Source organism: Paramormyrops kingsleyae, chromosome 25, assembly GCF_048594095.1.
Source record: "Paramormyrops kingsleyae isolate MSU_618 chromosome 25, PKINGS_0.4, whole genome shotgun sequence".
Taxonomy (NCBI): domain Eukaryota; kingdom Metazoa; phylum Chordata; class Actinopteri; order Osteoglossiformes; family Mormyridae; genus Paramormyrops; species Paramormyrops kingsleyae.
This window is the reverse complement of record NC_132821.1, coordinates 4,841,144-4,855,145: the sequence shown is the minus strand read 5'-3', so window position 1 is coordinate 4,855,145 and position 14,002 is coordinate 4,841,144.

Genomic DNA, 14,002 nt, shown 5'->3' with positions numbered 1-14,002 from the left:
TGAGAATATGATACTATGTTGAAATTGTTCTATTACACATTCTCTCTATAATAATTCTCTCTATATTTAAATTACGTATTTCATTACATTTCATGAGATCAATATGGATAAGAATAAGGTGGGGCTAATCAGTGGTGTACATTGGATTACTTAAATTCTTCACTAGCCATTTATAAGGGTTAAAATGTGGGTGTGAGCCAGTGTGCTGGGGAACAAGATACCGAATGTGCTAAATACGTACGTGTCACAAGTAGGGTGAATTACCACCTGATTTAACACTTATCCCCTTGGTAAATTAGTTGGTTATCAATAAGTCACTCCCCCATGCCTACGTGTCCCCCTGCTGGAGGTTTCAGGTAGTGCGCCACATTTTAAGGGTTTGTTGAGATCATCTGATCTTTGTAAATAGTACATGTAATTCGAATTTAATTTCCTGTCTTTGAGTGAGAATAGTAAATACGAAAGCTATATATGGCTTATAGTGCTTGAAGTCCAAGAAGTAATACAAAAGCAAGTTGTTGGCGAACTTGGAGATCAAACTAAATTCTAGCTGAATTGTCTTAAACTTTAAGCAAAGCAATTGGGTTGATTTGGGGGATTGACAGTTAAGCACGGACAGTTTACCACATATGGCATCCTCTTTTCCAATCATCTCATGTCTAAAACATAATTATGTGTTATATATACATTATACAACTACTTTGCAATTCCCATTTCATGTTTAACCAAAGACTCTCTGCACTGAGTATGGATAATCTAGAAACCCAAGTATTATTGTCTTTCTGTTGGTATTTCATTATAGGGTAAAAATTGTACATCTGGCTAGAAGGGTTTAGACTTTGGAAGGAGCCTGATTTTATACCTTGACTTTAGCCTGAAACAAACCTGTGGCCTGTACTATGAAGCGGGGTTACTGGCTTATCGGGGTAACTTGTAGGATTTAAGGTACCACAGTTTAAATGGACTTCATATTCGTTCATTTACATTTTGCGCAGATTACCTTAAATCCGACAAGTTACCCCGATAAGCCAGTAACCCCGCTTTGTAGTACAGGCCCCTGATAACCTAAGAATGTTTTGCTGTCATGGCAACAAAGGCTTTGTGTTCACCTTGTGTAGAGGGGCATGTAGTATATATGTAAGCAGGGCCAGTCCTAGTCATCACCGCCCCCTGTCTGAGACATATTGAAATTGGCTGGCAAGTCAGCACCTTTTCAGAAATCGGCTGCCTATGTGTCCTATAGGGTTGACTGGCCCTGTATGTCAGTAATAATGGTGTCATTCTAGTTGTTGTTGATGCAGCTCATCTGACTGGCAGTGATTCACATCCCCTCAATGTGTCTATGAATAGCAGCTCCAAGTTTTCATAACATGCTTCCAGAGTTATATCTCCTCACAGTAACAAGAGATCACCGTCGTGTTTATTGATCTTAATTCATAAATAATTAGATGGCACGCAATAAAAGAGGGAATCATATTTTTATGAGGCAAACTATTGGTAGGAGTTATGTATGTGTCACTGTTGATGCTTTATTGTCTATGCAGAACGTTTTCGTTCCTGTGTGAATTTGTACTGCGTTGTTTATAAGTTACACATGGCATCTGCTTCTGTTTCATGGATGACAGGGCGATGACAGGACAATCTCGCAAAAGATGACTAATCACATTTTTTACCAGTCTGGCAGACAGGGAAGTCCAGCCTGTTCTGGCCAAAAATGCCGATTGCTAAGGTTAGAAATAAAATACCCTTCTCAACATACACCCAAAAGCATCAGCGTGTTCCCAAAATGGCTAGCAAAGCAGAAATTGTTCCTGGTGAGCGTCACGTACCACGGGCAGAATGTCGCACAGAGACACAGGCTCTTTTTCAGAATGCCTGACACATTCATTTTGGATTGAAATTAGCAGAAGGGTGGGGATCATAGCACATGAATCAACTCAACGCTCAATAGCATGCTTGGATAACACATCCGTCCTCTTTATGGCTGTGTGCGTGGATTAGGTTTATATTACCAAATGTTCCCCACAATGTAATAAAAACCTGTTATTTTGACGTTGTGGGGACCATTTTTCAGGTCCCCACAAAGATCAGTGAATGCAATCAAAAAACTAAAAATGCCAAAAGTCTTGCACTTTGTTTGGTTACTTATGCTTAGGGCTGAGTAGGAGTTAAGGTCATCATGTTGAGATTAGAGTTTTCCCCATAGAAATGAATGGAGAGTCCACACAAAAATATAATTACAAATCTGTGTGTGTATGTGTGTGCAAGCTATTTATCTCGGGGGTGTCCCAGCCATTCTATGTCTTTGTTAAATGTCACCACCATATCACTTTCTGTTGAAGGCAATGAGGTATTGAGTAGCCATAGGAGGTGTTGTGTCAAAAAATGCATGGGTGCGTTGGACGATCGCTGCAAATGCTGACACACTTTGACAGACATAATATCATAGTTTTACTCCAACATGAAGAATTTAAACTTCATTTTCTTAGGCTGTCTAAAACTTTATATACCAAACCCAAATTATTTTTATGTTACTTAAAAGGTTTGTTTTGTATAAAATTAGTATACAATGTTATAAAGTCAACCAACAATGTAATAGATATAGAACTATTTTAAAAAGAATAAAGTCTAGGCAAAAGAAAGAGAGAAGAAAATGAATCACAAAGGTACATGGAAGAGAACAGTCTGACTCATAACAAATCGTCTCCACTTAAACCAAACTTGGCCCACACTCCATAAATGCAAAAGACAGTTTCCAATAAGTGGGAATGACTGGAAAAAAAATTAAGTGAAAAGAAGCTGTATTGTTGATATATTTTTTGTCATGGTTTGAGGGCAGGGGAGAGATGGAGTTCCAGTGTTTGAGGGCAGGGTAGAGATGGAGCTCTAGTGTTCAACCGTCCTTAACACATGCTGAGGAGAAAATTTAGTTCATATAAGCACATTGGCAAATTCTGGTTTCTATGTTTATTCTGAAGGTTTGTCTAAGAGACACAAGTATCCTGGACCTTGTTTTATTTAACATGGCCAAGCATGGATACATGCTCTTTTCCAGCAGCTGGCAGGTTGGGACATGATGTAATCCTAAATCCAGGAGGATTAAAGCAGGGGCTGGATCTGGTGACAGGAGTCTCCCCCATCTTGGGAGAGCTGAATCCTAAAAAAGCCAACCCTCTCTGTTAGGGTCACACTGCTTGCTCCACGTCATCACTAGGTTTCCTTTCCTTTCCTGATTCTTATTCCACTAACATTTACTCGGATTATGTTTTACTCCTGTTGGACAGTATCAGAAAGTCATCTAGCATCAAGAAATTTGTTTATAGAAATAGGAATTTCTGCTAAATGTGCTTTGACTTCTGTTAACCATGAGAGGTAGCTGTTGCATGTAAAAAGTACTATAATGAACAAAAACATACATCACTTTTTCATAATGAATGGTATCAAAAGACATTACTTATCATAATGAATTGAGGATAAATGACAATATATTTCAATGCTAATTATAGGTGTTGTACATTGTCTTGTTAATTCTACATATGTAGAACCCAATCAACTATGAAAAAAGCTTTAGGTCACATCCCCGAGATTTTGAACATTGGAATGATGACTTTTATTTGTGACATTTCTTACTATGCTGAAAGAATAAAGATGTCTAATTCAAAAGATTGATTACTGTGCTAAGAGCTAGATGACTGGAGCCCAGAGCACTTCTGGATTTGCTGATGCGTTTCCTGGGGGATTCCGCCTGGCTAAGAAGGACTTTCCGTAGTTTAGTCTGAATGGATGCATAAATCGCTGTGGATTAGAGTGTCCACCATGTTTACACACATAAATATAGTTAATGACTGATACATGAATCAAGCCAGACATAATCCTTGGGAAGTCCTGTTGTGAATGTAAATGAAAGAGTTTTTGATGCTATGCCTCACTTTGTCGCACATCCCTTCTACTGATTTTTTACATCTTTGAAAATGTCCTTAGATAAGTAAACAAACGTCATTTGCTAAGGTAAAGCAACAGCAAATTCTTATAATTTCGCTACCTTTCAAGAGTTAGAAAAAGTCCCACTTCACTTACAAAAATGACATAAACTTCCAGTCTCCACATGACCTGAACCTTAGTTTGACAGTTCAAGCAGACATATGATAGTCACCAAGGACAGCTGCACACTATTGTATTTGCTGACTTTAGCAAACATTAGGATTCTAGACATAGTTCATTTGGAAATAGAGGTCAGTTTACCCCATTTCCGACTTACTTCAGCTGACAGATGTGCAGTAAAATCTAGTAACTGTGGTTGAGTCGTGGCACCACGTCTGTAGCATATTCTAACACAGGGAGTCAGGCAGAATCTCATTAGGAGCCTTGAAAATATAGAAAGTCTGTCATCTTTATAATGAAATATTAAAATTCAAAAAATGAGTTGACACCCAAAGGATAAGTTACAGATAAATACAGAGGTGCATATGTATCATGTTTTTATTTATATATTTATATATTTGTCTTCAGAGGCCAAGAATTGGCCTGGACAAGTGGTTCTGGCATCTCTGTTCCTTGTCAGGGATTTAGCCCAATGTTTAGCATCCAAGTAAATGTTAATGACTTGTTCGGTCTGTCATTCGCGCTTTTTCGACTTTACCATGTCGAGATATTGAGTCAGTAGGGTCATTATTAACGTGTTTTAATTGTCTTCCATGTTAATTCTGAACCTATTTACATATTATTAGGATTTGAATTATCTGGTGCTAATTTACACATGATATGATAATGGTGATTTATATCTGATGGCTCAGATATAACAGTATATATAAGTATCTGCCACTCATTCCTAGAAATACTACGTCCATTTAGTAATCTATTAATATGGATTAAATGCAAGGGCAAAAAAAATACTTTCATTATTTGACTTTCATTGTTTGGCTTTTCTGAGCTATTTGCTTCCCATGACAATTTAAGATTAGTTATGAAATGAGACTGTCTGCCATCAGCCTCTCTGACAGGCATCACTGAGCCTTTGATGGGAAAATCTTTATGGGGGATGTAAGAATTGTTTTGCTTTGATCGAAATTAGACATCTCATAGAAGATGCACATCTTTGCATTAGTGTTTTTCATTTCCTTTTAAGGCATCATTTCTGATTCTGATATGCATCTACTATCTTTTGCAATATTAATTACATAATTACGTTTTGACTGGCATACATTAGGTTATCTATATTTAATTTATTTTCTCAGCTGATGCTTATGTTTGCAGAAACATACATATCTCACACAGTTACACTGTTATTCATTTCTGTAGCTGGTAGTTCGCCATCTCGTTCGGTTCCTTTTGTGCTTCCTTTTCTAGCAGTGTGTTTTTTGTGTGACTATACAGGAGAGGGGTAACTTTTATATAAGAGAGCCTGTGGGGGCGTAACAGTCCGTGCTAAGTGGAGGGGTAAGGGGAAGCAGCATGTTGATGGTGAGCTGTGCTGCACGCGCTGACTGGGGGCTGTTTATGTAGCGGGGGCCCTGCTCCTTCTTCACCCCTCGCCTTGTGTAAGTTTGTCACTCAAACATAACGTGACACCTGCTCAACCCATAAATCATCTAACACCCCCCACCAGAGGGTTTCCATTTGCGGTAACGTTTGGGAATTATGGCAGTGCAGACACGGAAAATAGACTTTCAAATCTTCCCCATGTACCTCATTATCCCTGATCCTTTCCTATTATTTCATATTTGGCTTCATTTTATGTAAATCTTATGTACACAATTTATCCTAAAGTTTAGATCTATCTATCTATCTATCTATCTATCTATCCTTTTGTACAGTAGTGCAATTGAAACTTATTTTTATACATAAACACTTCAATTGTATTTGGGAACTGCCTTACATTGTTGCACTGTACGCCCCTTTGATGTTAAAGCTGACAGAGAATGTTTCAAAATGCAAAAATCTTCCTGCCTTCTTACCTCTGACTGTGAGTTGAACGTGTTGATTAATGAGTAATTCTTTTTACAGTCTCCTCCTTTCTTCTCTCACTGGGCTCATTAAACAAATGCCATCGGATCAAAGCATACTTCGTATTTTATCCATCCATCCATCCATCCATCAATCCATTTTCTGAAACCGCTTAATCCCACCTGGGGTCGCGGGGGATTTTGTATTTTATGATGGGTGTAAAAATTTATCATCATTTTGATGTTTTAAAAAGTGACACACTAACGGTAAAACATTGACTTCTATGGAACAGCATTGTACAGAATTCAACAGAAATAAACCCAGAGCACATTTTCTGATGCAGGTACTAAGCTTTGGCTTTAGTACGGGCTGCTGATACTAACACTGACAGTTAATAGTCATTAACTGACTGACGATCAAGGCGATTACGGTTAATTACGAGTAATGATACATACCTAGGTGTTCCTCTCACAAACAGCAAGATGTTGTTCATTCTACTCACTGAATCATTGCTTTAAGAACACAAAGAAAATGATGCTCATTTATTACCACGTTGCTATGCTCTAGAAGTACATAGTTAAGCAGCATGAACATAAATGTAATCACAGACATGGATGCAATAGATAATTTAATAATTGTATAAAATGAAGAAGTAATTTCAGGCTCGTTCCTTCCCACAATGTTGCAGTCATGATTCATAATATAAAAATCCAGTGTACAGTGAGCGACACGGGGATGACTCTCTCAGGATCTGATGCAATCACATTAAGGACAATTTAGAAACCCTGGTGTAATTAAGATCTACCAAATATTGTGAACAAGAAACTACACTGAAAAATCAAATCTACAAATGTCAGAATAGTTTGTATTTTACACATAAATTGAAATTTTGTCACATTCATAATAATTTATGAATAAGTTTGATATATTGTGCCGTACCACATACTGTTAGTTGGCCTGCATCTTAGACCCACTATTGCCACTCTCTGGGGAGTTAACCCTGGGTGGTGTTGGTGGTGGTGGTGGGGGGGGTTCAAGACCCATCTACAGTGTAGACTAGAAAGTAAAGACAATTAGTAAGTGCAAATTTAACTGGGGCTACAATACTGGATGTTTACAGTTGACTGCAAAAAAGTTTCATGTTTTGACAGAAATTCCAATTTAACCTCTTTTACCCTTTTGATTGCTCACTTTCGGAAATTGATTCTTTGCAGTGCATTCTTTCCAGTCATAAAATTGATAATGGTATTTATTAATATTGTTATTAATTTGAGGGAATTGCCAACTGCCACTATTTACATCAATGGCCCAGTTAGTGACAGTTTCCTGCCGTTATGTCACATAAAAGTCTGGCTATCAAATGCTACCATTAAGAAAGTTAACATGTTGTAGATACCATTAATTCGTGTTAAGGGGATGAGAGTGCTTTTTGCATCACAAAACACCCACAAAAAATAATTCTGGTATTCATTACGATTGCAGTGGAGCAATAACTGAAGAAAGATAAATTAAATAATAAGCTTTTCATCACTTGATCATACCGAGGACAAAGGAGCTCAGTAAATCTTTCTCAGCACGACTGGTAGATGCAATCATGATAAAAATTGCTTGGCTTGGTGGAAAGCCTGAATCCTTACGAACCTTTTAAAACTGAGTTGCTCACCAAGTTTGCAGAATCGCAGACGTTTTTATGTCAATAAAAAGTTTGGTTGTAGACCTGAGGCACAAGTTCAAGGCTGCATTCATCAGCTGATATGGGACAAAGAAGCCAACACAGCACATGACAGCTCCTCAGAGTGGCTGACATCACAGGAAGATTAGCAAGTAACATGAGCACAAGCCACAAGCCACGAGCCGAAATAAAGGTTGGCTTTGTAATCCTCAGCCTTTGGAAAGTCTTCCTGTCGGTCACAGTCACTGCGGAAACTCCACGCTTGGCTATCTGACCTACAACACACAGCTGCCTAACCCCCCAAAAAAATCAGCTCCCCCTCTGCCCCTCCTCCTCTGCCCCTCTTCAAACAGGACAGACGGGCACTACTATATTTGGGTTGGAGTTATTATTCCTAGTTCAGACGTGTTTAATCTTCATATGAATATCATTTCCATTAGTTATACATTACTTGCAAATGCTTTTGGATGCCATTAATATCTCCTAATAATTTCAGAATATCTTAATAACATTTGAACCTTTTTTAGTTTACACCGAGGAACACAGAAGAAACAAAAGAAGAAAGAAATAGTTGCTACTATTATTTAAAGTACACAAAATATGATTATCATTCATAGGTGTGCAGGAAGCACACACACACACACACACACCTAATGCTCAACCTGCCAACCAGGGCCAAAGCCCTGACATATAAAGGGTAAAACACAGACGCAGCACATGAAAGCCATCAGGGCTGGGCAATAAGGGCAGGGCAATTACCAATGAACACACTACAGGGGCACACAATGGGCAGACCTGACAAATCTGGATGCTTTCATTAAATAAATTAGTTATATGAAACAGATAATGTTGTTTTAATGAGGGTGAATAATGTGGGTGGTAACTATTCTTTATAAGTATATCATTAAATGGAGCATGATGCATGTTTTGTCAGTGATACTGATGCTAGCTGTCATGTGTAGCTGAACATACCAACAGAAACATACCAAAGAATCTCATGTCGTCATCTTCTGCTTTGTTCTTGCGTAACTGCTGAGTATGAATAATACTTCAAATAAGATGCTACACTTCACCATGAAATATAATGATTAAAAACTTTAATAAACCATATTTTTTTGTATTGTTGTGTGACAGTATTTCCCATTAATGCTTCAAATACATTTTCCTTCTAGCAAATCAATAATATGCTAGGTAAACTACACATTTAGTCATTTCCCCAGGTCACACTCAGTCCTGTGACCCTAATACATTTCTGCCCCTAAAAAATTTGGCACATCCCATAAGCGGCAAGTTAAACTGGAACTTGCATCATCTCAATTTTTCTGCTGGGTCTCAGGAAGCTATAGTTTTAGTTTCTGAAGTTACTTTCGGTAGAAATGTGTAAATACAAATGAATGTAAAGATGTTACTATAAAAATGTTACTAATCATGAACAGTTTATGAATCATGTGAAAAATACTCAACTGAGATTGAAGTAAAAATGTAATAAATGGTCAGTAAATACTGGCTGTAAGTCTGTTTCAGTCTTACATTAAGTTTGGTGAGACTCAAGTAGGCCAATAATGTGAAACAGCTTAAACATGAGGAAGTGGATGTTACAAAGTTACCCAGTCAAAGCGCAGAATTAAATCCTACCGACAATCTAAGTTAAACCCCTGTAAACCATTATCCGAAAGAGGTCCCCAAGCAGGTCTGCCAAAAAAATGTTCACCAAGCCAGTTGGCGGACAAGGCAGAGCCCTAATATGACTTACACTTGTAGTCCTTGCAAAAGTTCCTTCCTCCAAACATGAAAGAATATCTAGGAGAAAACGTTGCAACTTATCTCTGTTCAAACTCTGATGAAGGCTTCGCCCAAATGTTAGCACTATATGCATGGTGGATCTGTAATAATAGGGCATCAGAGTTTGGACCCAGTTTTGAATGTCATCTTAAAAACTGCCATGCGATGGACTGGAATCCCATCCAGGGATTGGTACCCTGGGCCCATGTGACCCGGCTACAGCTCCAGACTGTCTGTGGCATTACAGGCATGGAGGATAAGCTATAACATCAGCCAATGACATTTACAAATGAATAGACCATTGAAAATAAGAACTGAGATAATTATATAATTCAAATGAATTACCATGATTGTCAATGTATATGTTAAATGAGAAATGAATTAAATGCAAATAAAGTTGATAGCTACTGCTGCATAGCACCATCTTGTGAAATTTGGCTTGAGGGACGTTATGATTTTATTAGCTCATAAAGTATCACTCATAATTACGCTACTGCAGTTTTTTGGCCGAACCATTTCATGGCTGTATCTATTCGGATTTCCAACTGGCAATGGCCTTCTTCCTTGCACACTTTATAGCTTTGCAGCTATTTACGAGGCAAAGAGATCTTAGAGGATAATCAATCTTTTAGTATGCTGAAAAGATGATGATTGCCATGGCTTACAAGAAGGAATCAAGGAAGAGCTACATCAAAATATTTCCTACCTCAATTCACAGCCAAAAATGCAATAAAAACATGGATTCTCACCAATATCAGTTTACTGGAATGGTAAACTGCAGAATTCAGAAGTTATGGCTTAAATATGTAATCTCATAAAAACGAAACTGCATAGGTTAAAAGCATGGCCACAGCATTATACATTTGTGAACGTGGATCCCTCTCTGCCAACAAGGCACTAAGCAGATTCAAACAATGAAGCGTGAAAATTGGAGAGGTTCGGGACAGCTGGGCTTCAATGGTGGATGAAACAGGACGCCACCTCCCCCCAATGAAAAGGCACCTCTGCATCAGGCTCTGTCTGCATCAGGCCCCGTCTGCATCAGGCCCCGTCTGCATCAGGCCCCTTCTGCATTAGGCTCTGTCTACATCAGGGCCCATCTGCATTAGGCTCTGTCTACATCAGGGCCCATCTGCATTAGGCTCTGTCTACATCAGGCCCCGGCTGCATTAGACCCCGTCTGCATTAGGCCCCGGCTGCATTAGACCCTGGCTGCATTAGACCCCGGCTGCATCAGACCCCGTCTGCATTAGGCCCTGTCTGCATCAGACCACATCTGCATTAGGCTCTGTCTACATCAGGCCCCAGCTGCATCAGGCCCCAGCTGCATCAGGCCCCGTCTGCATTAGGCCCTGTCTACATCAGGCCCCAGCTGCATCAGGCCCCAGCTGCATCAGACCCCGTCTGCATTAGGCCCTGTCTGCATCAGACCACATCTGCATTAGGCTCTGTCTACATCAGGCCCCAGCTGCATCAGGCCCCGTCTACATCAGGCCCCAGCTGCATCAGGCCCCAGCTGCATCAGACCCCGTCTGCATTAGGCCCTGTCTGCATCAGACCACATCTGCATTAGGCTCTGTCTACATCAGGCCCCATCTGCATTAGGCTCTGTCTACATCAGGCCCTGGCTGCATTAGACCCCGTCTGCATTAGGCCCCGGCTGCATTAGACCCTGGCTGCATCAGATCCCGGCTGCATCAGACCCCGTCTGCATCAGGCTCTGTCTACATCAGACCCCGGCTGCATTAGACCCTGTCTGCATTAGGCCCCGGCTGCATTAGGCCCCGGCTGCATTAGACTCCGGCTGCATCAGACCCCGTCTGCATTATGCCACGTATGCATTATGCCCCATCTGCATCAGGCTCTGTCTACATCAGACCCCGTCTGCATTAGGCCCCAACTGCATGAAGTCCCATCTGCCTGACTGCCGCTGACACCTACAAAACTAATGGTCACTTGTGGCTTGAACTTGAGTTTGGAGATCCAGCCAGAAAAATAATGCTCTGTATATATCTTTACATTTTCACTCTCTGTGACTGACATATTTAACCTTGGATAAGCTACATGTACACTTCAACCCATGAAAGTGGAAAAGCAATTTTAACATTCAAACAGAAAATAAAATAATATTAGTATTAACAATGGTGACTCTTAAATATAGATCCCTAACTGCAAAAACCCAGAAGTGAAACTGTATAATCATCTGCAAAAACATAAAATACATTAAAAAATTAAGTGTGTTGAATAAAAATGTGTATCTAGTGTTATACTTTTTTTCAATAAATTATACTACATTAAATATATCAATGCCTCCATCCTGCTACTAGTTAAAAGGCTCAAGAGACTCTAGTGCCCCCCCGCACCCTATGTAAAAAGATACTCTGAGAGAGACAAGGATTATGGCGGTCAAGCAGGATCAGAAGGGTCTTCCTCTCCCACTGTGAAAGGAAAACAAATAATAATACTTAATACCATTACCATGTGAAGATGAAGCACAAGAAGGTCCACAGGCCACACAACACACTTTGAGAAGGACAATTAAAGTCATGGTCTGTGCCCCGCATTGGGGCTGGAGGTGGGCTGGGTCACCCGATTCCACCCAGAGCCTGTTGTTTGAAAGTGCCCATCAGCGCAAACACAAACGTGCTCCAAGGGCGCTGGCACATCCAGTTTAATGAGCCCTTATGAGTCTGCAGGGAGGTGGCAGCTGGTGCCATCTGCTGCCCAGTCTTTCCTGTCCAAACCTCAGCTGTCAAACGAGCCCTTCGCCTACCTACCTCCTCCCTGGCCTCATTCACATTGAAACACAAGACCAGCTCATAAGAGGCACCTAATCCTGTCAACGACCAACGAAGAACAGCTGCAGAGATAAAATGAAGGCTTGAGACTGAATCTTTATTACCAAGCGAAGGCTTCCGATTGGATTAGGGTCAATTTTAATAGGAGATGTCACCTCGCTTCATTGCTGATGAGTGACAGTTCTGTTCTCCGGTCCTGGTAGCTCTTGAGGGTCTAGGTTTAGGGCCAATTGTATTTTTTTCTCCCAATCAGAATATGTCAGAAATCAAGTAGTAAACGAGCTGAAAGTCTGTTTGTATGTAACAGACTATGGCTCAGGGTAGAGAAGCAAGTGGTTGTTTTGAAATTAACCAAGAATCTTTAGTACTTCTAGTTTACTTTTTCAAAATCCATGTCATTTACAGTAAGTCTTCTGCAGTGCTTTCTTAAAAACCATTATTGTATCATTATTTGTTATTCTATTTAATTAAGCCTGGTGGTTGCTGTGGCCTCTCACTTCTGGGCCCAGGCCTTGAGTCTCTGTCACAGCTCCATGTGTGGAGTTTGCATGTTCTTCCCATGTCATTGTGGGGTTTCCTCTAGGAACTCCAGGTTCCCCCTACAGTCCAAAACCATGCAGTTACCAAGTTGCCTGTACGTGTGTGTGGGTGTGTGTGAGAGAGAGTGCCCTGTGATGGGTTGATACCCCATCCTGGCTTGTTCCCTACCTTTCATCCATATTACAAATGCATCTTTTGGTGCTTTACACCATATGTGGGATTAAACTTTTGCAATTATATATGTTTTATGTGATGACAATGTAGTGTATTGATTCAAAATGCACCTTGTAAAATTTACTCAGAATTTAATATTCCAGGAGTTTATGAAATGGCTATGAAAATTCTTTCAAGAATTACCACAAACTTCATTTGATGAAGTGAATTGCAAAATAAACATTTATAAATTAATTCCAGAATTTGAAGCAAGTTATGTCAGTTACAATGCATTTTTCTCTTTGATCATAAAAGTAAAGAGGAATATCATGTCTCTTTTAATTGCTCTTCCTTTTATGCTCAGGAGACCAAAGAGGAGCTGGTGATTCTCTTTAGAGAAAGTATGTTATCTGAGAGATCACTTTATATAGTTTAAACTAGATAATAATTCTCTTAAAAAGTCTCTTAAAATGCTACAAAAAGTCAAAATACTAACCCAGAGTCAGCATACACTAAACAAAAATAACAAATTATAAAAAAAGAAATTTAATTCCTAAAAATGAACAAAAATAAAATTAAGAAACTTTTAAGAAAATGCTCACCAAAAACACATGAATTGTAACATAGTCATTTAAATAGTGATTCCCATTCACAGACAGTTAACGCAAGTCAGAAGCACTGCTTCAGATGGTTTGAAACAAACCACTTCACCCTCTTTCCACTATGTAGCTTCAGGTTTAACTGTATAACTTCCCTTTTACTGAATCCTACCTGTAACTGAATTATGGCTACAAATGCACATTCCTTTAAATGGCAACCGTAGCATTATTGGAACAGAAATATTCCTACAACATGATACAGGCTAGCTTTTCTGCTAAACTGCGAAATGGTAAACAAAATATATTGTCATGTTGAATTATCATTATGTATTCATAAGTCACATGATCAGAAACAGAAACCTTGTGGGTGCCAATGGGAAGTATATTTATATCCTTGGGAGGTGATATTGGTTGGTGCTGCAGATATGAACCAAAGCATAACATGGCATACATGCTATTACATTTGATTTTAACAATAACTTTGACACTTTGCAATATTACAGTAGCTAATAGAG